The 23,777-nt window shown below is 42.4% G+C and overlaps 1 protein-coding gene across 4 annotated transcripts in view; it reads right to left on the bottom strand.

Moving 5' to 3' along the window:
- Nucleotides 1-23,777, bottom strand: part of LOC119653075 (C-terminal-binding protein) — a 202,822-nt gene that overhangs the window by 92,366 nt on the left and 86,679 nt on the right. For all 4 annotated transcript variants that reach the window (XM_038057559.1, XM_038057561.1, XM_038057560.1 and 1 more), the window contains exon 2: nucleotides 5,299-5,331. The gene's annotated coding sequence lies outside the window, so the exon portion shown is untranslated. The remainder of the gene's footprint in view (nucleotides 1-5,298; nucleotides 5,332-23,777) is intronic.

The following is a 23,777-nucleotide window of genomic DNA, read 5'->3' as shown; positions in this document are numbered from 1 at the left end:
CATCTCTCATCGTCAACATTCCCATTACCAATGAGGTGTTCAACTCGGCCTGGACAGCTTTGCAGACTAAATATGATAACAAGCGGCTTCTCATTTCTGCACAGTTGAGCCGACTTTTTACGCTTCCTAAGATGGCGTCCAGGACTTTGAAGGAACTAAATACTGTCATTAACACAGTGACCGAGGTGCTCAATTCACTTAAGGTGCTAGGATCGCCAGTTCAACATTGGGATCAGCTATTTGTACATCTCATCACTCATCGACTCGACCTACAAACTCGTGAGGATTTGGAGCTCACACTGGGATCTGCAACAGAGTATCCAGCGTTAGAACGCCTCACTAATTTTCTGATGTGCCGCCCACGGGCACTAGAAACCATGGAAGGTAGGCTGATTCTGAAAGGCAAAGAGAAGACTCAGCCCGGTAAAATCAATACTGGGAAATCACATCTTTCAACTCAGTGCGAAAGTCACATCAACACCTCAAATCAAATATCATATCTCGTCCAACGCGAAGAATTCATAATCTTGAACTAGCTGACCCAGATTTCCCCTCACCGGGCAAGATTTATGTTATCATCGGTGCGGACTCCTACGGCAAAATCTTAAGGCCTGGAGTTAAATCCGGTTCATCAAGTGAACCTATGGCTTTTAATACCCTGTTTGGATGGACAATTCTTTGTCCAGTCGATGGCTCATCATCCAGCGCACCTTCCCATACTGGTTTCACAATCTTAAATGAGCAGCTGCACGATAACATTTCCAAGTTCTTGGAAATTGAGGATGTCTCGTCTCATCGGGAAGATTTCCTCAACGCCGAAGAAGCAGAATGCGAAGCACATTTCCAGAGCATGTGTGCTCGCGGCAGTTTAGGTCGGTATGTGGTGCGCTTACCCTTCAAATCGAATGCTCCACAACTCGGACAAACGAAGCATATCGCAGAAAAATCGCTCACCAAGCTCATCAAACGCATTTCTCACCAGTCTGAGTTCTTTAGGTTGTACTCAGCGTCTAAAAGGGTACAAATCTCTGGGTGACATGAAAAAAGTCTCAGAAGATGAGGTATTACCTACTCAAAGCTTTTACCTTTCTCATCACGGAAAGGACCCGGCGACAACAAACAAGAGGATTCCCAATGCCAACAGAACTGGCCGGAACTGGTTTGACGTCCTGAAGATAACCCTGCAGATAGTGCGTCTAGAAGAATAAGCCCAAAGGACATGTTAGTGCCAGCAATCAAATTTATAACAAAATGTTCCCAGGCAATTAAGGAAGAGTCGGAAAACATTGCAAGAATATCCGCAAAGGATGGTATAACATGGAAATTCATCCCAGCAGCCACTCCCTGACTTCGGACGCTTTTCGGCAGGCGGAGTAAAATCAGCTAAACGACATATCAAGGTTGTATTCGAAGAACCAAAAATCGTACCAACGTTCGAAGAATTCAGTACCATTCGGGGCCAGAGAGAATCATGTCCAAATTCAAGGCCGTTTGTACCCCTTTCTTGTAATCCTGCTGATACCGAAGCATTGACACCGCATCATTTCCTGGCGAACCTTTCGTTGCTGGCGCTGTCGGAACCTGTCAAATCACAAGCCACATTATACGGCAGATGGCAATGAGTAACACAAATCCACAAAATCTTTTGGAAAATATGGACTACGGAATATTTGCACCACTTGCAAAGAGGATCAAAATGGACATAAGATAAACCCAACCTGAAGGTTGGTCAGTTGGATTTAATACGAGAGAAGGAATACACCCCCGACTAAATGGGCGCTAGTTGGAATCACAGCAGTCCTCACTGGAGATGATAATGGAGTATGCATTGTAACTTTGCGATATCATGGGAATTAATCAAAGCAAACAGGAGTAGTTAGCTTAGGTCCTCTACCTATAGACACACCCGATAAACCGCCAGTACCAGTATCAGTTCCGAACGAAGAAACTCATATGTCGACAACTCGGAAGCGTCAAATCAACCAGAAGACCACAGAACATGCACTACCAAATGGCGAAAAGTATCTTATCCACAGAGGGCCAAAGAAACGCAGAGTCGCATCATGCACTTGGGCCAAGGTTCTGTTAAGTACAACACAAGATTTTTTACATTCGCTGCTGCGCTTACCCAAGACGTTTCTACAAACTATTATAGTATTAACTATACAAGATAAACATGGGATACCATATAGAAAAAAGGTGCCTTGCCTATATAAATCAGGGACAAATAAGGTTAGAAGTAGGCCTACCAATAAAGGACATCCATAAGTACCAGAAAGATGTATTTTCCCATATTGGATAAGGCAATGGGCATGTGCAATCGAACGTGACTTGGTAAAATATTTCCCGCCCCCAATATGCTCGAAGAATCAATTATAATCTCACCCAGTTTCTCACCAGCCATGATAAATACAGGCAGTAACTGTACAAGTTTAAATTAAATAATTCACCTAATGGTCCAATTGGCATGAGATCGCGGAGGACCCAGCGCAGGTATTCTCCCGAAGCCCGAAATTTGTGGAAGAAAAGAGAAATTTACAGGAAACTCTTTGTGACGCAGCGCATAGGAGCAGTAAGACCTAGCTAAAAAATAAAAGCAAACAGGCAGGCAATGCTATACGAAACTAGAAATCAGGGAAGCTCAAGCATTCGAATACAGATGAATCATCATGCCCTACTCGAACCAGACCATTAAGACCATTAAAAACATAGAGCCAGTTCTATACAACAGTACCAAGTACTTCGAAGAAAGCCAACGTCAATCACGCAGCACAAGTGGCCCCTCTCAAAACCCAGAGAGCGACAAACTCAAAAAGAGAAGTAGAGAGGGAGCAACCTTCGCAGGCAAACCTTGAAAGGCAAAAAGGTTTCAAACCGAAAAAGAGAAGGTTCTGCAAAATAATCAAAATGCCAGAAACGGCGATACCGGCTTTAATGGACTCAAGGGAGGTGAAGCCCCAACAAAGAACCGAGAAATCGAAAACCAAGTTATGCGGTTAGATAAACGCAAATTGATCCTCATCTGTTAAAAAGCTGATAAGATATCCGCCGATATTCTTAGGAAGACAAATTCGATTTAGAACTGGTGGGCCCTTGAGAAAACCTCACCCGAATCAGACACTCCCCAAAGGAGATTTTATCCTGGAGGTAAAGAAGTCTCTACTGGCAAAATGGTCGAAAATTTTCTCAGCGAGGCAGTTAAGCCCTCAGGGAAGAGACAAATGCGAATCAAAAAGCAGGAGATTGTGGTACAATGTAAAGAAATTGATGCAGACATGAACAAGGAAGATATTCGCGATCTCCTAGATAAATATTTTGGATCACTCAGTTTGTAAGAGTCTGCAATCAGAGAACTCAATTTATGGCAACCGATGACTGTAATAGATCAAAGAGTTGCAGAAAATATTAGAGAGGTTATATATTCAAAGAATGCGAGGCTGGTCAAGGGGAAAAAGGGAGTCGATTGCCGACACGCCGGAAGTAGCAGCAAATGCCCAGTATTTAGCCTTGGTGTCAATGAAGAAATGAAGTTAATATAAATCAATCTCAACCATTGCAAGGCAGCGGAGAACCTATTCTCACGGATCATCGGCAAGGCGGCAATATGCGCTTGCGAAAAGCAAACCATCCAAGAAGTGCTGGAGTTTTCGGACGTTACATTCATCAGGGCAAAAATGCTAATATTTACACATGCAGCTGCAATGCTCCATCAAACGTGACAACACAATACGAGGTGATGCTAGGTATCCTAGTTGCGAATGCGAGAATTCGAAACCCCAAACTCATAGCAGGTGATTTTGACGGATGAGCTGAAGATTAGAGGCGGGCAAACTACTAACACCTTAGGTAGTACTTTGCTCGACCCTTTCGCGAAGCTAGACTTAGTACTTACAAACACGGAAATGTATCCACTTTTCGAGGTACAGGCTTTTACATATAAGTACCACACCTCCTCACCCAGAATGACCTGATTTGTCAGCGAGCATTATACATCACGCAATTTTCCTCCAAATCGAAGGGCTGGTCCGTGAAAACCTTTAAAGGGGATGCATTTATGAAGATGCTATTCGGAGGCAGTTCCAGAAAAGATAGCACGAATACTGAGAAGCATAATAAGAGCATGCGATGTTGTCATGCCGAAGCGGCAAATTCTCGCCTATAGGTCAAACTATTGGTGGAACGAAGAAATTGCGAAGTTTCGGACTAAATAGTTTCCAGCCAGATGGATCTGCCAACGATCTAGAGAAAGACCAAACTGAAGGCAGATCTAAATTTTCAAGGAACAGCGAATAGGGTTGTTATGAAAATTCAGTGATGACGCTTTCTCCTCCTTAAAGGGGAGCGCACAAAATAAGAACAAGCGCTGGACATCTGTACTCTACCTCCGATAACTGAGGAGATGGTTGCAGAGATTTGCCGAAGAATCGATGACAATAAAGCTCCCAATTTGGATATTGTTCCCAAAAGAGCCCTTGAATTTGCTACGAGGACCAGACCTAACCGGTTTACCAGCATATTTAAGGCATGCGTGGTAGAACGAACTACCGAAGCGCAATCAGTAACCGGGGCGTCCATACTCATACCGCCCGATTTGCTTATAGACACGGCAAGAAAACTGCTAGAGGGCTGAAAGGGTCATCTACAATGGTTTCTCCTTATCATATAATACAGGAATGGCCCATCAGAGCGACAGTTTTGTTTTCGTCGAGAGATGTCTGCCAATAAATATATGACCGTCAAAACTGCGTTCAACTAGGCCAACTGGATCATTGACTAAAACGAACGTCCCAAGTTACTTGATCAACCTCCTCGAAAGTTACCTCTCGGAGAGGACACCTTTATATGGACGAAGGGCCTACACCTTCATGGCAGAAGTACACAGGGCACAGTGTTATGTCTTCTTCTGCGGAATGTGATGTGCAATGGGGTTGTTGCCCTTCCCGTACCAAAAGCGGCCACGATAATCGGTTTCCCGAATGAACTAACCATGGTGGTTGTCGCGAAATAACCGGAAGTGTAAGAGTGCACTAATGAAACCATCTGCGTCATAAAGGCGTGGCTGTAGATGGTTCAGCTTTACCTTGCAAAACAAAAGATGGACCTCCGTAGGAAAGGAAATAGAAAGGAGACAGAGGGATATGCCAATTAGACTGAATGTCGGATATCAATCGACGCAGCTATGAATAAGTTCCTGAGTGAAATCAGGACAGTGATCCCTTTCAGTTGTCATGGCAATAGCGACAGACAATTTTCCGAAAACTAAGATTTTTCTAAGTTACAATATCTAATAACACTCACCTCCATCGATCGAATAATCATTGTGCGTAAATCCTGGAATACAAAAAAAGAATAAATTAATAATCAAATCTTAGACAGAGGTACAGACTTGAAAACAAAGTCATTTGGCACACATGCAATAAAAATGGCTAATTTTACTAACAAAAAAAAAATAAAACTAAAAACAGAAAATAAACCGAAAATATTCCGCGATATAAGCTACCAGTTGTTATTTTACTCATATAAATTTTATTATCAAAATGCCAGATGAATATCTTTTTTCTTGCTTCCCCCAAAGATAAACTACTTGTACAGTTTTCCTGGTTCAGACACGATTGGTCCTCTTACACTTTAAAAAATCAGTAAGTATAACAATCAGAAAACAACAGAATATAGTATCTATATTCAAAATTAACAAAGAATATAAAAAAAACAAATTCAGAACCTGTTAAGAAATTTCAACGTTGAAACTATGATCTGACCTTGAAATTTTTTGTATTACGTGTGAATTGCCAATTAAGAAAAGTAAAATCAAGATATCGGATGATCTTGACTTTGCATATTTGAATTTCAGGCTTTTGAATTATTATAAATAGAAATAAGATATAACGCTCCAATAGAAACAACATAACCGGATTTTTTTAGTAGATAAAAATGGAGCTATCTTCCTTTATCAGAGATAAAATGCAATTGTTGTCTGAGAGAAAATTAGATATGAGGAATAGATCGCAATTAGATCTGTAGAATAGAAAGTAGATAATTACTCAGTAAAATAATAAGATCGTCTTGTCTATTCGAAAATATTAAAAAAGAAACAATGGACTAATTATACAATATAAAACCGTTGGAATAACGTCCCTTTAAGTTTTTTGAACAAATCCAGTTGAAACACTATGGGACCACCTGAAAGCACGATTCCCTACTAACTTTCTCAGTTTTAATACTTATTTTCTATTAATAATTAGAATTTTATTAAATTAACCAGATCATTTGTCATCAATTTCTTTCTTTGTAGTCAAGCAATATGCTCTTCTACAAATAAACCACGTAGAACGAAGAATTAGGGGACTTTAACTTAATTTCAAACCTCACTTAAAAATTCAGCAAATTGTTATGCTTTCGCTGCCACTAGAAGCAACTGAATGGACAGACGAGATGGTTGCAACTCAATGAACTGAGTTGTCGACGAGCCAGTTCGTTCACTGAAAAAACTTTCGAGTTGAATCGCAAAACAGAAGAAGCTGTGCACGATGAGATTATTTGTGTCCGATGGATACTAGGTGCATTAACTTCTGACGATTTAACGTGAGTACCCCTCGTGTCGACCTAAGCCTACGGTCTTTTTAAGACACGAATTGGTTTTGTGACCACAATCAGAGCCCGGCTATGCATGATCCAACATTCATACTGGTGGATGCAACACCTATCTAAATCTCTACCGAACTGAGGAGTACGGTGCCTGAGTTGTAAACCGCAATTCCAAGTTTGAGGCTCGAAGGTCTCTTGTCCGCTTTGACAAAAAACAACAAGCCCCATGAAACTCTGAAAAACACTAGGGGGTCAACCCGGTTGTTAGACCACACTGAGAGCACATGATCCAGGAATTCTTCTGAGACATATAAACTCTGTCTATCTCGGTTCCCGTGGTACCAGTATACCTCTCATGAGGTTTCGTGGCCGAAGCGACTTCAGATGAGACCCCGTTCAGACTCGGGTCTGATCACCCTATTAGGCATTGGAGCATTTGCTTACTGCATCATAGCCAGCAAGTCAAAATGAGTACAAAGTTTCCCGCTGCCACCGCGTAGAGGTTTCTCCTCGGCCACTTGGTTTTGATTGAGCCAACAGAGTTGCTCCCCCGCTTTCCTAGCGCCACCTTAGAGCACTGGAAACTAGGTGCAATAACCAAGATTACATAAAATCTTGGTAACGTGCGCGTTCAACTATTGTTATAATCAATGTGTCTAAAAATTGAGAACGCCCGTGCAAGAAGAGCGAATAGTCCTGCCCGATTTGATCGATATTTTCGAATTTTGGGCCGTTATTGTCGCGTATGAACGTTTTGAATTATAGACCGTATTCGGCGCGTGATGTTTGAAAGAACATTTCCCGGACGCTATCTGCACAGTCACAGACTAGTCATTTTGGGAGTAGTTCGGCCATAGTCTGCGTGTTGATCGTTTTATTATTGATTGTAGCTATTGGTAGTATCTTAAGCGCACTTTACTACGCAAACAACTGTCTGCAGAGACGAGTGGCCCTAAGGCTATCCAGTCCAGATCCATTGGCGCTATCCTCTTTGGCGGAGCCTTACATAAATGGTTGGCTTTCAAAAATACCACATTGCACGATTTCTTAACATCGAGGTAGTGAAGAACAACTCACCAAAGGCGTTATTTTGCTACTGTTCAGCAACGGGCAGGACATAAACTGGAATACAAATTGAGGCGGTCTACCTAAGGAGACCCACCATCTCGACCACTTATTTGATACAACGACTCCAACTACCGTGAAATTATATAAATGTGAACGTGGTAGGCGTTTGGACGACACCTCCTGTTCATTCGGTTGGCGCAACCAGTATCGCTCTTCAATCACTGTGCTCTGAGTTTAGATGATGATCTTGGAGCGTTTCCGACAGTGCCAAATCGATCAAACGAAATGCAGTTTTTTCGCGGGCTACAATTGGCGGACATAGCATTTGGAGTATCCCGTAATATAGCCCGGACTTCGCAGTGGACAACCTGACGAACATTGCACACAAGCAACTCGATTTGATTGGCTGTGTTTGGTTCAGCATCTGCAGCACCGGTTGAACTGTTCACTGCGCATACCTTCATAGAGGAGTGCCAGAAATAAGAGCACTAGCTGTGCGTTGAACCCCTCCCAGATCAATCTTCTAGCTACTATATCGCTCACCATGCTATGCAACAGAAGCTCCGAATTGTCTTTGGTGCTTCGACGTCAAAGTCCAATGACATTTCATTTAATGACGTACAGTGGAATGGACCCACTATCCAGCCTTGCCTGATTCAGGCAATTCCGAGTGGTATTATCGGCAGATTTCGATGGCACAAACACAATAACCAGCGCATGATTTGCCAGGAGAATTCGGAATCTCATGGGCTTTACTTTCATTGGAGCACGTAAAAAACTAACACACGCATGGCATGGTTTTATGGGATTCCGTTCGCTTCCAATTGGTCGAATTAGGCTCAATAAGCAGGAGTAGCATGTTGTACCTGTATATCCCCTTCTCCAACAACTTCCCTTTATAGTAGTATCTAAAAGGCTGTGTTTGTCCTCAATATAAAGGATATAACATTTTTTAAAAATGAAATAGAAAAGAAATACAGGGCAAAACAATAAGAAAGAAGAAACAAAACATTTAGCAACTTCTATGAAAAGTACAGTCCTGGAAAGTTTGGTAGTCAAATGATTTTCGGCATCTTGGAGTGATCGGTTAGGGGAAGTTTTACCGTCACTTGGCGAGGGGAGAAATTGATTATGTGAGCTCACAGAGAAAATATTTCCATAAAAGGGTAGATCCTGATCTTATATCCTTCAAAATGTGAAGGCGGGATGTAGGCGCTGAACGAAAAAGGACTAAATGCTAGAATTAAGTTCAGCAGAAAGACAACCAACTCAGAAGAAAACAACACTGATTACTTATAAAAAGCCAACCTATGCGCGTATTCAGGACAGTTACGATCACATTCATATCGTCTTCATTGCAGCATCCGCAACACATCGTGAGATATCGCAACGGATCATTCTACCACAGACGGTCTTACAACTCCCGAGTTGGAGTTGGAGTTGAGGAGAAGCTTCATCATCATGTCAGCTGCTATCTTTCGCATGCCGAACGTTTCTACATACCAAGAAATTGACATAACGATCCTTTCTCTTTTTGACTGATTTCAAACAAAAACAATAAAGAAGAATATTTGGCCCCCCTAGGAGGATGGACGATTTCGAAGCCTCCATAACGACGAAATCTAGAAGTGATACCACGACCGTTGTGCGGCGGGTCACGTAATCTGTACGGATGAGAATGATCCAGCCCGAAAAGTCTATAAGCGCAATATCTATAGTCGAAAAAGAAGACGAGGCAGACTCTGCCTGAGATGGAGCGATGGCATAGGTTACCTTTTTGGAATTTCGGATTGGTGGACCTCGGCGCAAAACCGGTGTCTGGAGTTCCTTACTAAAGCACACCTAGACCTGATACCGGTTGTTGCGCCGTTGATCGCACCACTTATCACAATGGGTTGTAGCTCATGCTACAGACACTGCGCAGGTGCTACTGGATGTTGTAAGCGCAGAACCCAGAAAGCATATTTGCCGATATGCGCATATAGGGCTACGCGAGCCAGGCATGCATATCGAGGACCTTAGCTGTGAAGAAGTGTGAAAAACGATGCGCCGGCCTGTACAGTGATATTTGTATGGCTTTTGTCAACTGGATCTGGCTGTCTTCAAATCTGTCCAGAATTAACAGGCATTGGCGGACCTAGAAACCACATAACATATCATCTCTTCACGTGCTCCTCATCAAGAAATCTTGAAGGCAACGGTCAAAGCGGTCAAACACTATTTGACCTATTCAGTTGGAACAATTATTCACCCTTGCTGTGTGCATCGAGGCTTGCCTTAACTTTAGGCCTATCACACCTATACGGGATGACCCAGACGAAAAATTGGCATTTACTGCAGCTATCTGCTTCGAAGTGCCCAATCTTCTAGCCAGCCGCCTCGACGAATCCCGGATCTCCAATTGGAGAGTCAGACACATCTAAGCAATGACAAGCACCTTCCGGCTTTGTCACCCGGAGAGTGCTAGCACTTTCGCGACTTTTGGATGTGGACAATTTCCAAGCATCCTCTTCGACCGAGCGATCATGGCAGCAACGGCAACGCAATCCTTCGCCGATAGTTCCGAAGATCAAACAGGTTACAATCGGAGATTATATTTCATTTTGAGGTTTCCGCCTCTGTGCTATTAGTGTCTTGCCTTAAACTTTTATGATCTCTCCTTGGTCTTGTCTTTGCTAATAAGCGACATTTTGGAAACTGCGTTTTTATTGGTTATTGCCTTTCAGACTGCTCAAATCTAATGGGAAAGTACGACTGGTTCAACATCTAGTCTTATTTTAGCTAGTTAAGACGTAGTAGGCCGACTGTAACTGATCGTTTTGGAAATATTATACTATTAGCTTTCAGTACTACGCTTCCAGGTCTCGATTAAGTCCTAACATATAAAAATTACATCTAATAACTTGGAAAAGCCATGAATACTCGCAACGCGTGTGTGTTCTGAGAGGCCTAAAAGTTTAGTTTGCTCAAAGCTACAAAATAATGAATTATAGATGAAAACAGCGGAATTGGATACAAACATTAATTACTACTATGAACGCGAGTAAAAAAGATCTTGGCTAAAAAGTCTGGTAACATTCGAATGTGAAGCGAAGCTCTTCATGGAGGGCCGTTGACCGTGAGTACCTGCGGTGAAGGCATGACTCCATTGATCTTCTTGGAGTGCAAATTAACCGAAATGAAAGCCTATTCACTCGACAAACACGTTAACCAGCAAACTCGAGAGTGGAGAAATGAATCATTGCGTAATTTCCCAATTTCAAATGCGAATAAAGCAGAAATACCAAACTGCATCTAAATTATCCACAAGCATCTACTCTACATGTTTATTCAGATCAGATACAACGGATCGGATTACATAGACGCTGGAACTAAATGCAATAAGCAACTTCCTTGGTGTAACAGATATCATAATTGGTTCACTGGTAGAATAGTTTATACGTATCTACCTAAGTCGCTAAGTAAACACTTCGATACTCAAGCAATATTACGATAATCATATCATTGGGAAAATTACCTCACCGGAACGATACGATACCACCACCAGAAATAAATGCCCCATAAACACCGCAACAGCACTTTTTATCGCTCCTACAAATCTAGAATTAGAGCTTGAGAATTTTTTATAGCTCATATCCGTTACGAAAATTCCACGTCGAACCTATTCATTTCTCCGAATGCTATGCGTCATTCCCACAAAACCCAGAAAATGTTATGCCGCATAACACCCCGCCATCTTACCAGTGATAATACAGTGAAGCATTTTATTCGTTCCATGAGCATGAAGCGACCACGATAATTGTACTTAATACACTTCAAACGCAGAAATTTCTCGAAATCAATTCAAATCCTATTTATAACCAACCGCACTCGACAAGTAGAATATAATGGGTACCTCGGCACAACATATTGGGGGCCCCCGTCATCTTCGTCAGCTCCAGGGAATCTAGTATCATACATTCATCTGGCTAGCGCGCTCACTCTAGCGCTAGATATCATTCGTGCGCGCCATTATCCATTCTTAAAGTTAAACAGATATCGGTGCTGACTGTGTTCATGGTTCACCTTCTCTTCCGACCCGTATGTACGGTTCGAGAATGTAGCGAGGCAAACGGACATACCGACATACGTACAATGCATGATAGATAAAAAACTATCTTGAATCGTTAGCAGCGACAACAAAACAAGATTTCCGCCGATCAGCTCATGTAACCGCAGCGGCAGCACGAGGTGACTTCCTAAGTGTTGTGGCCTCTTTTCTTAAATTGTGCGCTGAGCTAGTTTGTACGTATCTGATGGGTCCATAAAATCATATCTTAGTGATGTTGAGATATGAGAAGAAAGTACGTGGCTAGTAAGATTGAAAATGTTCAATAGAATAGGGTAGAGTGGGCTCAATGGGGATTATCAAATGCATGTATCTGCGGAAAAATGGATATGCGGTTATCTTCGGAAAGATATCAACCCAAGTTGAGACAAGATTTTATCTTTTTTTGGGAAAAAGTTGTATTTTCAACCCTGCCTTTATGATATGGAAATAGCCCGATTTTAAGCCATCATAATTTTTTAAGCGGAGTGTCCGCCACATCCCTTCGACGAGACTAGAGACGAGGGAACTTGTTCTTCCTATAAAAGAACCTCCCCACTTCCTCACCTCCAAGGGGTACGAAAGAAATGTGCCCCAAACTAGTTTCTAAAATACAATAGTAAATTCATAGAAGAAAACACAACTTTGACCTTCTAGATTTTTGATAATAATTATAGGATCTGCACCAAACTTTCCAACATCCTGCCCTATGTTATGACTGACATCAATCGACTATACGACCGTCTAGTAGCCATCAAACTATCATTGCTTATTGAAATGCAATATAAAAACGAAACAAGGTATGCTGCAGTTGTGGAATAACTACTTAATCAATCCGATCAACAAAAGCCAACAGAGCCTATTTCAGCTTACAAAAACTTTTCCGCTCGAAACGTCTCACCATAGGGTCAAAGCTCTTACTGTACAAGACCATGATCTTGCCAGTCCTCATGTATTCCTCGGAGACTTGGGTTCTTAGCAAGAAGAATTGCGAATTCTTGGCCGCGTTCGAGAGAAGAAACTTTCGAAGAATTTTTGGCCCCCTACATGAGGATGGACGATTCCGTAGCCTACATAACGACGAAATCTATGAGCGATACCATGACCGTCCGGTTGTGGATAAAATCCGGCTCAATAAGTTACGGTGGGCGGGTCACGGGATGATCCAGCTAGCAGTCTATAAGGGCAATATCTATGGTAGAAAAAGAAGACGAAGCACAACCTGCCTAAGATGGAGCGATGGCATAGGCCACGACGTCATACAGATTTTAGGGATATCGAATTGGTGGACCTCGGCGCAAAACCGGGATGTCTGGAGTTCCTTATTAAGGCAGGCCTAGACCGGATACCGGTTGATGCGCCGTTGATGATGATGATCAACAAAGACTAAAACCTGCCTTGAATCACGCTATTGCGAAAACTTGACTTGTTGGGAAAATTGGAATCATGCGGCCACGCTGTGCACGATACCGAGGTGAGAAATTTACAAGCTGATAAAGGTACATATTTTTTGTTATTTTTTTTCATTCGATTTTTTAGCACTATCTCCGTTAAAAGATTTTTCATAACGGGGCCCATACACAGTGATAACAGTTTTACAGTGTGAATTATCAAGGTCATCAAAATAGACATTGGCAACTTCCCCGCTGTCCCCCTATTTTTTATCTCCAGGCCATTTTTAAGGTTTTGTGTAAAACAAAACTTAATAAGGTTGTACTTTACTGTCTGTCCGTCCGTCACACGCCTTTTTCTCAGAGACTGTTGTAGGGATTGACACCAAATTTGGTGGAAATGTCGGAACTGTGAACCATCACGCATACAGTGAGTTGCATCCTTTTACGTCGAATTTAAGGGGAAGTCCCCATACATGCAAAAGGGGGTGTAATTTTTTTTCACCAAATATAGTCGCACTATTACTAGGAAAGTTATAATTCATCAAAGTTGTCGCTCCTTTGCTAATTCAAGACTATGAATGTCAATATCACCCGAAAGGGGATATTCTCACATAATATATGCATATATTAGATGCTACGAATTAATGGGACAAATGCACACTCAAATGCCTTTATATAAGAAATACACAAAACCTTTCGCACCTGAAGCTCCAGATTCCGGTTTCCCAACTTGTTTAAGGTTAGGAAGCAAATGATAGTCGTTGGGGCCAAATCTAGAGAACAATTCGAATTTCAGCTTGTATTATCCATTGTAATGATCGATGAATGGGAGGGGGCTAAATGTACACTAACAGGGCGATCATCCTGAAAGTTGATATACAAGCTAATTAGAAATAGAGCTAGAGAATACCAGTAAAAAATCATTGAACCAGCTGATGGCATCTCCTAATCTTTCCACCTCGTCCTCATATTGTTCGGATTGTACTCGCCTGTGATTATTACCCTGTTTGGGCCTATGTTCTTATTTCCAGCTGAGTCAATAGATTCTCGACAACTTAAGCCCGCCATCCACGTCCAGTTCAGCCAGTCGGCTATGCCGGAGGATACCGCAATGTACCCGCCCAGCAGTTGAACTAAATGCACCATCCATGTACCGGCAAGCCATTATTACTAATTCAACTCTGGACGTGAAGAGACGAGAATTGCACATATTTTGTTCATCAGCGATAAAGATGCCCATAAAAACCTAACTCACAGCCTAAACAAATATGAAATCTTCGCTCACAGCCTAAACAAACATAACATAAATGGCTGAATAATTTTTCATTCGATCAATGGCCACCAGAATAGTCAAAACTAACAGACAATTGCATCCAATCCACGTTACGGCCGCCGATCAAAGTGGACTATGCAGACGGAACTGACAGGCAAAACTGTACGTGGATGACGGGCTTTATATAAATCCCTCAACCAAACGGTAAGGATTGAGCCGATATCTAGCGTTTTAAAAGCAGTAAAGATGTATTGTATTATGGGACCTAGACTTGTTGTAGGGCATCATGACAATCTTTTCTCAAATTAATGGCCGCTTTTAACTGCATTCCCGGCGTCTTTTTTAAACGTAGTGCTTCAATGACGGTCCTCCCCAAAGAAAAAAATACCTACTAAGCCTTAAAGTGTGACACAACTGACAGCTAACGGCACTGTCAACGACTTAAAGATAATGAAAAGGATAGAGGGAAAAGAAGGGAAATCCTTAGAAAACAGAAAGGCCTAAAAGATACGAAGTATTTATTGGCCGTTCCTAAAAGTAATATTAAAAGGTCAGAAGTCGATCCAAATATAGAGGACATCTGCACCCTCTTACTGTTATTTGTATTCTCTATATTATTTTTAATATGACTATGCTCCAGCTTCCTTATCAGCCCAATTAATGGAGACTAGCGAAAGTGTTTGACCAGGTGCATCATAAATTCATCTGGTAGGCATTGAAGTAACACCTAGTACCAGAGGCTTAAATTGCTAACCGCAATCCGAAATTCAAAGTGTGGCAGATCCGTCGCTGCGGTATAAAATTATTTCATGCACCATCACTTTATGCCCACCTGCTTTGCCGATCAATGTAACTGGCTTCATGTTCACTGTCGGCCAGTTTTATCAATATTTTAAACATTAGAGAGCCAAGCTCCTGCCCATCAATTTATCCGCATTGGCTCAGCAACATCAAACCGGCTGTTTTTATGAAACCTGAATTGACGATAAAATATAGCTAGTATTCCATATTTCTCTGCGACAGGGAACAGGCTGCATCACGGAGGTCCACTGACGGTGGGTTCCTAATTGCAATTAAATATCCACTCCGCGCCGAACCCGTCTTCACTTTCTCTGATTCTCCTTATGATTGTATTGTCTTACGTGTCTCCCCTCCAAACCCTTTTCAGTTCATTGTATCTTTCCCCATAGATGCCCCTCTCGCCTGTATTGGAAATTGTTTGACAGTTTGTCTGAACTCCTTACTATCACCCTTCCCACCTTTTCTTCCTTTAACCTTAACCTCCATATGATCAACTGGTCTAATCATCCTCATTTTCCAATTGCTTCCAACAACCTCTCCTACTCTTCCCTTCTACTCTCATCTTTGATGAATACTTGTTCTGCCCTGCACTCCAACACCACTAAAAATTTCCTGGAGCGCACTCTCGATCTCTTCCTTCTCAACCTGCCCCAGCGCACTCTCCACAATCTCAATTAAGACTTAATTTCAATCAGCTGGGATCGCGTATTGTCTAACTCAACATGTGATCAAGCTCAGCCGTTTTTAGAATGTCCCTTCCTATCCCTTCCCAACTCGTCCACCTGAAGTACGCATTGAGGAATAAATTTCTGACACCTACTCATTTCAGGGCTATGCCGAGTTGTTGAGCGGCAAAATGAAACCGCTTTGGTCCAACATTCGCTGTTGTCTAAACACCACCAATCTTTCTCTTCTTCCATCAATTTCACTGACGCCACTTCCACCAACTCGCCAGGACAATTCTGCGATCTACTCCGTTCTTATTTCTCATCTGTGTTTACTTCCCCGTTCACTCTCTGCTTCGAATCTATTACCATTCCTTTTTTACCCCTTCCTTAGTTGAGTTCCTCATTGATAATCTTGACACTAATGTCCAATCTGGGTCTGATTGCTTCCTAACCTCTTTCCTATTAACTGTAAACAATACATTTCCCTTCATCTGTGTATAATCTTCGACAGAAGTCTCTTGGAGTGCTACCTTCCTCTTCTTTGGAAAGACGTCCTTATTATCCCTATCCTAAGAAGCGGAGATTCTCTAGCTGTGAACTTCCGTCTCATCTCTCTCTTTCCTCATCTTGCTCCGAAATTCTCGAAAAAGACGTTAACGACTGGCTGAACACGCACTTCGGTGTCATAATAGTAAAAGAGTAGCATGGTTTCGTGAAACATCGATCTGCTATTTCAAACCCTCTGGAATTTACCAACTTCATTACTAAATGCTTAAATTGACGACAGGAGGGAACACGCTATTTGCACCGATTGATCCAAGGCCTTTGATATCGTTGACCACATTCTGGTCCTCCCAAATCTCTACTACACTTCCCCTCATCAATCAGCTCATAACTCCCCTTCTACCTATCAAACCCTTCTTTCAGTTTCTTTTCATGGTTTCTCATATTGTTCCTTCTCTCCTTCCTCTCGTGTTCCTCAAGGCTTTATACTTGGCCTCCTACTATTCCTATTTTCTATTAATGACCTCCCCTCCATCCTCACCCGCCCGGATTTGCTTCAGGCAAACGATCTTAAATGATTTGCCTCTTTTCCGCCTCCGCTTTGACTGTGCTCTCTTGCAATCCAACCTAGATACTCTAGGCTTTGCTACTTTCAAGCTTATCCGATAAGCTCACAACGAAGTATTCCAGCGTAAGTATGGCTTTGGGAGAGATAACGCCGAATGTAGAAGGGTCATGATATACTGGTAGGTTATAGTCAGGGCGCTGTATACTAGCATCCTTATGCATCTTAGGTAATACACATAAGTTGAATGCAGTGTATCCCACATTTTGTAGCCCGTATTCTTCCATGGTTCGAAATTTGTAAACGAAAGGACAAACATAGAGGAAACTCTAGGTGTATTGTCAATACTGGAAAATCTGGTGCAAAGAAAGATCGGGTATGGATGATTAGAATGAGATTAACTTAATTGCTGGGGCTGCGATAGAAACGGAGGAAAGCACCGTTGCGATGCAATCGTTAATGGTTTATTCTGGAAGGACATTCATGAAAACATGGTGAATGTATGTATCGTTGCAAATGGAGAAGACGAAGGCTATCGAAAAAGCGCTACTGCCTAGGTAATCCTTGATAGAGTCCAGCATATAATGGAAGGCTGTAGAGTGAATTATCTATTTCAGACGAGTCCGAGTATCAAATGTTCCCTAACGTTTTGTATATGCGAGAAAGGATGGGGAAACTGGTGGCGTATTTAATAGCTTTGTATCTTAAAAGCACATTCGAATGAAACTTCCCGAAGAAGAATTTAAACAGTTCTACAAGGAATAAAAACGGCTTAGCTGTCGGTTTGTAAAGACATATCTTTACCACTATGATCGCAAACTGCGGTAACATCTGAACAAATTTAAGTGGTCTTTCCGCTCCAAAGTGGGTAAAAACGTCAAAATCTTCTGAAAAGATCATGGAATCTATTTTTGAGACGCTAAGGGAATTCTGTGCATTCTTCTTCTATGTCATCAAATATCGATCCTTGGCCTCCCGTCGTCTTCATGTCTGTGGGTCGAGTGACCGCTTCCTTCAATTTCGGAGACTGGGCAACATGTAATTTGCGCTATTCGCTGAGTCCTCTCATCTGTTTTGAAGTTTTCCTGGTGGTCGTTTACCGTCCACCTTGGATTTGAGAAAATGTGTGAAAATTTGTCCGACATCCGTACGCTCTCCATGGCCTACCCAAAGGAACTTCCGAATAGAAATTGGTAAACCAATAATAGAAGAATATTATCGTAACATTATGGACTAACAGGATGTGAAAGTCATGAAGAAAGAGCTTATCTGCTGAAGAAATGAGGATACAAATCGTTAGAGTATCAACTATGCTCACAGCATCTGGATATCTCTCAGCTTATTTGATTGCTTAATGCGACAACTTGTACCCCGGGTTCGAATCGTAGCGTCGATCATGGAGGTTTATGTTTGTCGAAAGAGGGTGGGATAGTACAGTGAACCGGCCAAAGGCCTGAGTGCTACAACTACGACCCCTCCTTAAACACAGAACGAGTTTTATCCACCGAAGGGAATCAATCGCAGGAGGTAACCATCAACGGAAACTCAATTTCAAGCGGCAAGAAATTCAGAAAAAAAAAAAACTTAAAACCATGGAGAATGACCATAGAACCCGCTAAATGAATTCATATCTGCAAAAAATGATTTGAAGTAACGTAAAAGAATGTGATAAGACTTCATTGACTTCTCAAGGACGCAAGGATATTGGCCTTGTAGAGAAAGTTGCATATTTCCTAGGACGCAAATGGAGGCACGTCACCCATTCAACATAAAAGATGGACAAACAGAACATAGAAGAAAACCTAGGGAAAGTAATGTGTCTTAAATGTTCGAAGGTTATATGGGCTGTGATGTCGACATGGTAAACAAAAAAACAAACCTAATCTAGATGTGATAAAGACTTATCAAAAAGGCACTAGAACCCATGACAAATCCAACTACCAAAATTTTCCAGTAAACTAGAATACCAATCAATCAATAACACCAAACAGCTATCCATGGAAGAAACCCTCAGTGGAAGATTCCGCCTAGCATTACCATAATTGCCTAACACATGAAATGAATCCCAAAGGCTCCTCCTTCCCTAACACTTCCAACTCGACACCATATACCACATCGTTAAGCCGCAAAAATAGTACAGCAGCACATTAAATAGAGTGATAGCGTTCACTATGTGGGTCTACTATGCCGGCCATTCTCATTCTATCCATCATAATGGCACTCCATAATAATCCGATTGGGCTCTCGCATGTTAGCACCATCAACGGATAAAATACGCATAAAAACTCCACCATTTCAGCACTATTTGCCACCTAACTAGACGTGGATCACTTTATGCTGGTGGCACCGCGGAGTTACGCTCACTCGATAACTCCAGCCAGCCACATCGTCTTGAGCTTGATGGGCACATCCATAGCCATGGCTGATAGTCTCGGCTCCCTGACAAAGTGCCCTAGCTGTGTCCTCAGTGCCACACACTCGTACTTCCAAACTTTTTTCAACTTTTTCAAGAACACCAACTCCACTCGACTCCAACTCAACACCGTCATGGATTTATCGTAGAACAAGATAAAATTGAGAAAGGCGAAGGAAAGACCGGCCGGCTCCGGGGCCTAGCCAGCCGGGCAAACAACCCACTTCGCCACCTCGCCTTCTCTCGCCGTGGTTCTTGCTGTTGCTGCTCGTTGGCGCATTTTCCCTAACTTGTTGGCAATTTTTCTTGTGTGTCGGCGTTTTGTTCATAAATTTATGTTCCAAGCGACTGGTTCTCAGCACCGATGGCATTGGCGGCCGCGACAACAACAACAACAACAAAAACGACAAGGGGAACAACAATAATAGCGCGACGATTTCCTTCGAACCAGCATGGAGTCAATAGCTCACTCCGCTGGCTGGCTAGCTTGCAGCCCGGGATGGAAATTGTTCACAGTAATAAGACAAGATACTCGAATGGGCCGTGTGTGTTCAATGGTCGACCTCATTCCTTGGGCCAGTGCTGAGTATGTGGAAGAAATCTGGTCTGTTTATTAACCTTTGCAACTAAGCGATGGCAGCAGATAACACACTCGAAATATTTCTCAGAGCTGCACGTCGTGGGGTATTGAAGTGAAATATTTTTGGATTTACGTTGCGCATCTAATTGACACTATTTGGCTTGGAAAGAAAACAAGAAGGCTGCAAGGGAAGGGGTGAGGACTGAGCGCATTGGGGATGAATTTGAAATTTATCATTTCCGGGATTGGTTATGAATTGTGCATGGAATTTTCAAGATAAACGACACTCAAGGGATTACTGTGATTGTTTCATCATAGATACTGCAGTTTCGGTTGGGAAGATGTTAGCACCCTATACTCGATGGTCAGTGGTTTCGTTCCTAACGAGACACGAAACTATGCTGGCTACAAAAAATATAGGATTGTGGGAGAAGTTCAAAATGATACGGACCCAGATTAATCCACAAACGATAAAGCAGGTAGTTCGTTAAAACGAGGAAGGAATATCCTATATGTGCACCTTCATCACCCTGTTGATCCCTCCTTTTTCGATTTTCCATTTTCTATGGACTGTACTTTAGTTTTATTATCATCAAACACAATCCTGCGAAAGCACCATGTCAACCTTAGACTCTACCCCAGACAGCAGGTCAAACACAAAGACGAGCATAAACGTCCATAGCGGAACCAGGATTCGATCCTGAGGTATGACGCTTAATCAACTCAATCACGCGCCGATAGTGCGATTTCCACCAAATTTTTTACGAGTCCTTTACATTCACGCTGTGAGTTCCCCAAGTTTAACCAGCCTTCATTGTTCTTGCCTTTACAAGCATAAGTCAAACGTTATCTAGTTAACTTCCTGAATTTTGGCAGCTATCGACTCTAGCAAGGAACCGTTTTACCGTGTTTACCTCGGGTAATAGGAAAGCCTCTCTTCTTCTTCTTTGGTAGTGTGCCGAACTTCTATCGTCATCCTTAGTCGCCTGGGGACCCGAACTTTACTGCCAAAAAGCTCATGACTGCTTCTGTTTGATGCCTCTAAAATATTTGATATACATCTCATCGCAGAAGATCCTAGCCCCTTTACCGACCCAATACCACATAAACCAAACCCATGACCCTTGTACCAGAAACCAAAAGGCTTTGGTATGCTGCAAGTTAACATGACTAAACTTCATATTTTAAGACTAACGCCAAATGTGAAAACCGCCGCTAACTTGAGAGTCTATTGCGTCCAATGTGGGTCTCACCGGGGTTATCGGCCTGTCTCCACCTTCCACCGAAAGTTCCAGGTACTTTCACCCGTTTTCTCTGGATGTTTCCATACCTGGTGACGAAACAATGCCCTGTTCTCATTCCTTAGGCATCTCGGCTTCTTTCGCAGTACCTCCTGCTACAGCCGGATGGGAGCCTTCCCAAATTCACGGTGCCCGGTCTACATAGATCTGTTTCCACATTCCACATGATATTAGAAATGTTCCGTTCACGTCACCATCTCCCCTTCTCCAGGTAAAAGCCTGTAGACAGTTCCCCTTTGCGACTGGAGTTTCCTTCTACTGGGCCTTCCCTTTCCACTTTCTGGAAGAATTAGCCACTGTTGTGGCATCGAAAGACTGGCCGTAATCACGTTTCCAGTTTTCCTAATTATGATAGTTGCCGTACTCTCCTTTCTGGCTGATCGTGCCGTGGTCAATAAGTTTCAGGCTTTCTATGTAATGGAGAGTTTGTCTTCTAATAATTTCTCGGGGGGATATAAATGTTACGAGGTCTCTAGACTTCGTGGCAGGTCTGTGACTTTAGGGATTACCTCGGCAACTGTATTAGCACTAGCATCCTAACCCGTAATCCTTTTCACGCTGCTAGCAAGGAAGTCAGAGACATCCTGACTTTTAAGTGAGGCTGGAGAGTAAGCAGAGGTCTAAGAAAAACATACTCTAAGCCGATGGTTTGATAAATAGGTGTGTCTACTTTAACGTACAAAAGAACTATAAGTGACAGAATATTGCGGTCCTAAGAGCTAGGGGGTTATCATGGCGGTTAGACCTAAACAGTTGGACCCTTTGTGATTATGGGAATGCCTTAATAAATTGATTCGCACAATAAAGTGTGGATTCTCTAGTTTCCGAACCATATTAAGTAAGAAAGTAGGAAAAAGCCGCTCCGCCAAGAAGAGTCTTGGGGATACTGACGGAACTCTACAGACTAAACTTTTACTTGGGGAACCTCTGCTGACCCTGTCGTGTCGGATTTCGTACAGAGGATGATGACGACGCAAAGGTAAAACAGTTATGGAACTGAACCGCATTTTTTAGTCAATAGGTAAGCTATAATCATTAAGGGAGAAAACAGTTCCTTTGGGATGAAGTGCGATTTCGCTTGGTACCATTATTATTAACTATAATAATTTTCACAACTGTGGCAAATTATGTGGAGAACTGAAGCTACAGGCTTGTGTCGAGTCATAGAGTAGTAATAATAATATCTCGAGTCGTTTGTTATCATCCTCGATGCTATATAACATAGATTGCTGCAAAATTTCATGATTCAAGCATGAACCTAAGGGAGGCTTTGCAATCAATTACTAAAAACTATAGTAGTATAACTTAACTTATGGAGGGCATTCCAGAGCCTAGGCACCATATAGTGCCAGCTTCTTGATTATTCTTCAGATACTTCGGTTAGGTAGTTTCTGAAAATAGGTCCGCCACCTTTTCAACAAATGGCATAACCAAAGCCGGCTTCGTAAAGTACTAACCGAGACCTTTCATTTGATACTCCACATGACTATATCCGATGAAAAAAAGGTACACCCCCCTTTTGCATGTATGGGGACCCTCCTTAGATTTGACAGAGAATGATGTGACTCACTGTATGCACTCTGACGTGTCCACGACAGTCTTTTGAAGATTTCCACCTCCTTACAAAAAAAGACAGACAGACAGATTGATAGTTGCCAGGTGGCCCAAAGCCGAGCCGTCGACCACTTATTTCGAGGGTGGTCAGTTCGATCCTACTATATGCCCCAGTATAGGCAGATGCACTGAAATATACAACAAATAAGAGAACGATTGCCAGGAGAAGTGGGACGAGTCAAATAAAGGCCGCTGGAATCACAGCGAACCCACTGTGAACTAGGTTTCGACCTAACTCAATTGTTGAGCGAACACTGAGATTATTGAGCATATTTTTATTGATATGACATGATAATTCGGCATATTGCAGAAGACGCAGAACACGTTTTATTCCATTGCCCTAGATTCGCAAACCAGAGGGCATTAGAAGCTACAACCGGGGAGCACTTTACAACCGAAAACATAATGCAATATATGGTGAAAGCAAAGGGGGGATATGGACCGACCACTCCTAAATCTACCGCGTTACAATCGACTTGATTTGATGTTCATTGCCGATTAATCCGAATCCAACCAACCTCGTGGCAGGCCCTGCGCTCTTGAACAGTGTCCTACCGATGATGAAACAGTGAAAGTTGCAGAAATCTACAAATCTGTAACCATTATTGTTACGATTGCTAAGATCATGTTCAAGATGTCAGAACCCACCTTGGCGTTCAAACCACCAATTGAGACCGCAATTCTACTTCGAGGAAATCTGCCCTGAACTGCGTTCATAGAAAACGACCTTCTTTTTTATATTGGATATTTCCGTTGGTCCGTAGTACTGCCCAATTGAGTAGCTAACTTAACCTGGATCGAAAACTATGTCAGGCTGCCGAGAGCAAGCAACACCACTACGGACACGAGTATAGATCCGACCGCGGTAAACTGCGTTCTCAAATTTCGGGACTTCGATTCTCAGGAGCCCGAAATTTGGTTCGA

This window comes from Hermetia illucens, chromosome 3, assembly GCF_905115235.1.
Source record: "Hermetia illucens chromosome 3, iHerIll2.2.curated.20191125, whole genome shotgun sequence".
Lineage (NCBI taxonomy): Eukaryota > Metazoa > Arthropoda > Insecta > Diptera > Stratiomyidae > Hermetia > Hermetia illucens.
Note: the sequence above shows the minus strand (reverse complement) of the source record. Positions and strands in the feature narration are given on the sequence as shown.